Source organism: Solanum tuberosum, unplaced genomic scaffold (genome assembly GCF_000226075.1).
Source record: "Solanum tuberosum cultivar DM 1-3 516 R44 unplaced genomic scaffold, SolTub_3.0 scf00575, whole genome shotgun sequence".
In the NCBI taxonomy this organism is placed as follows: domain Eukaryota; kingdom Viridiplantae; phylum Streptophyta; class Magnoliopsida; order Solanales; family Solanaceae; genus Solanum; species Solanum tuberosum.
In genome coordinates, this window is record NW_006239492.1 from 38,465 (window position 1) to 41,495 (window position 3,031).

A 3,031-nucleotide genomic window follows, 5' to 3' on the forward strand; every position below is an offset into this window, starting at 1 on the left:
AAAATATATTATTTAATATATACTACTTTCATCTCGAATTAATAGTAGTTTCATTTTTTCTAATTTTCGTCAATAATATAGATTTATTTTATTATTAATTTTCACTATAAAGAATGCACAAAATTAAAATGATAAGATGAAAAAATTTAATTCAAAAATACAATACATAACATAATAATTTAAATACAAGATAAAACACAATACAATACAATACATAACATAATAATTAATTTATCACAATAATAATTTAGTAATCTGGTAGGTCGTTTTCAAATTTAGCACTATTCGGAAAAAAAATAGGGTATGATGGTAGATGAAAATCTCCGGTTTGAACAATTTTTAGCTAGACATAAAAAAAATTAAGGATAAAAATACTCATTTTGAACTCCGTAATGCATTAATAGAATATATATGGGAGCAACGTAATAATTTTGAAAGTTGAGTGTTTATGTAATTGTATTTCACTTTTATTTGAATTTGTTCATTAATTTATATATTATATAATATTTTCTTGCAATTTATTGTTATTTAGGAATTTAAAATAAAATAAAATTTTATATTAAATAAAAAATTTGAAAAAATAAAATTTATATCACATGAAAATTATATAAAGTAATTATTTGGGAAAAAGAAAGAAAGGATTTATATTACGAAATAAGAAAATAAGAATGAAATAGAAATAATAATATAATATTGAAGAGAGAAAAAAAGATTCTTTTTAGAGAGTAAAATAGAGAATTGAGTTGGAACTGGTAATCTGAAAAAATAAAAAAAATTATATTTGGAGAGTAAAATAGAGTTTATGGTTGGAGATGCCCCTACAATTACTTCCTTATTTTCTGTAATGATATTTGATTGAGCATAACATTTTCTTTAATAACAAAATAGAATTTAAAATAAGTTATAAATATTTGTATGATTATAAAAAACTAGTATATGTGTCCGCGCGTTGCGCAGATGATTTAAAATGTAATAATTTTATAATTTAAAATAACTAATAAAATATATAATGCACTTAATAATATATTTAATTTATTATAATAACAATATAATAATACAAATCATTAACTTGTGTATTTGAGCAATATTAAATTTACATTATTAGTACACAATTTAATTTATTGTAATAAAATATAATATATATGGATAGTTATCTTAGAATTCAAATTTTAAAAATTAAAAATTGAAAATTAAAAACTTATAATATATTTTAAAATCACAATTTTCAACTTAATTTAATGTTATTATATATATTGTGAATAGTCTTAAATTTGCTAAATGACTTATAATAGTGATATTGTTCAAGATAGAATTCAACGCTAGCTAGATACAGATAAATATTATTTATCTTAATTCAAATTTAAATTTTATTTCTCATAATATTATTTTTCAATTTTGAAATTTGATTGTACATTAAAAGTAATATTATGAAAACAAAACTTAATGCCTTCTATGTTTATGATTAGGGGTGTTCACGGTTTGGATAAAAATCGATCCAAATTGAAAAATCGAACCAAACCGATAAAATTTTTATTTGGGTTTGATTTGGTTTGGTTTTAGATTTTTGAAAACCGATAGTATTTGGTTTGGTTATGGTTTTATTCGAAAAAGCCGAACCAAACCGATGAATTATATACATATATTTTATTAATATACATACTTAATATATTGTTTTATACATATATTTTATTAATATACATACTTAATATATTATTTTTATAAATAATTTTAAAGATCTTATATATGTTTTCATTATAATTTCTTTATAATTTACTTATTGAAAGCAAAAATGCCCAAGGTGAAAACATTTATTTTATTGATTTTATGTATAAGAGTGTCTATGATAATTCTTTGTGGGACTGAAAATGTTAATGTTTTTTCCTTCTAAGCCAATATAGTGAATTTTAAAGCTTTATTGATAGTAAATTTAGTGATTGAAAGTTTAGTAATTTAAGTCATTCTAACTATTTTTCGTTTTGAATGGATTGTTGTCACTTTTTTCACATTTTGATGATTTTTTTCTTTTATTTTTGTGTATGATTAATAACCGAATAACCGAACCAAACCAAACCGATGAATGTATATTATGTTTGGTTTGGTTTGGTTTGATAATTTCAAATCCGATTAAGTTGGTTTGGTTTTGATTTTGACCAATAACCGATCCAAACCGACCCGTGAACACCCCTATTTATATAGAGACAATTCCTCATTTATCTTGTGTTAATAAATTAATTTTATATACACATAAGTAATAACAATAGGTTTTATGTTTCAGATGCATTTATAATATAATTTTTGTATGCAGTTAAAATAAAACTTCAATGAATTAAAGTATAAAATATTGAGAACTTCTTAAATTATATATCAATTAAAATGAAAATAAATTGATAAATTATGTTTATAATAACATTATACTTGGATTATTATTATTATTATTATTATTATTATTATTATCATCATCATTATCATCATCAGTTATATTTTTTAGATAAAAGGTTATATCTTATTAAAAAAAATATTTATTTTTAAAAATGCATTAAAATCTTAAATAAAACTTAAAAATCTTAAAATGATAAATTTTTAAAAGAAAACTTCCCTTGGGGGGTTTTTTTAAAAATAAAATAATTTTTAATTTAAAAAGTTCTTCAATTTGTTTAGAAGTAGGAGTGTAATGGAAGTTTTTAAAACTCCCCTGTTTAGTTGGGTATTTTTTTATTCAAAATAAAGATTAAAAACCCTTTTTTTCCCCATACGTGGTTTCTTTTAAAATAAATAATTTTAATTTAAAAGTTCTTCAATTTGTTTAGAAGTAGGAGTGTAATGGAAGTTTTTAAAACTCCCCTGTTTAGTTGGGTATTTTTTTTATTCAAAATAAAGATTAAAAGGACATATTTAGTTGACTGTTTTTTTTTAAAAAAAATAATACATTATTATTAGTATTATTATATTATATTATTATTATTAGTTTAAGTTAAACATAAATTTATTATTATTGTCATTATTATTAGTTTGGCTTTTTTTTTTTTTTATA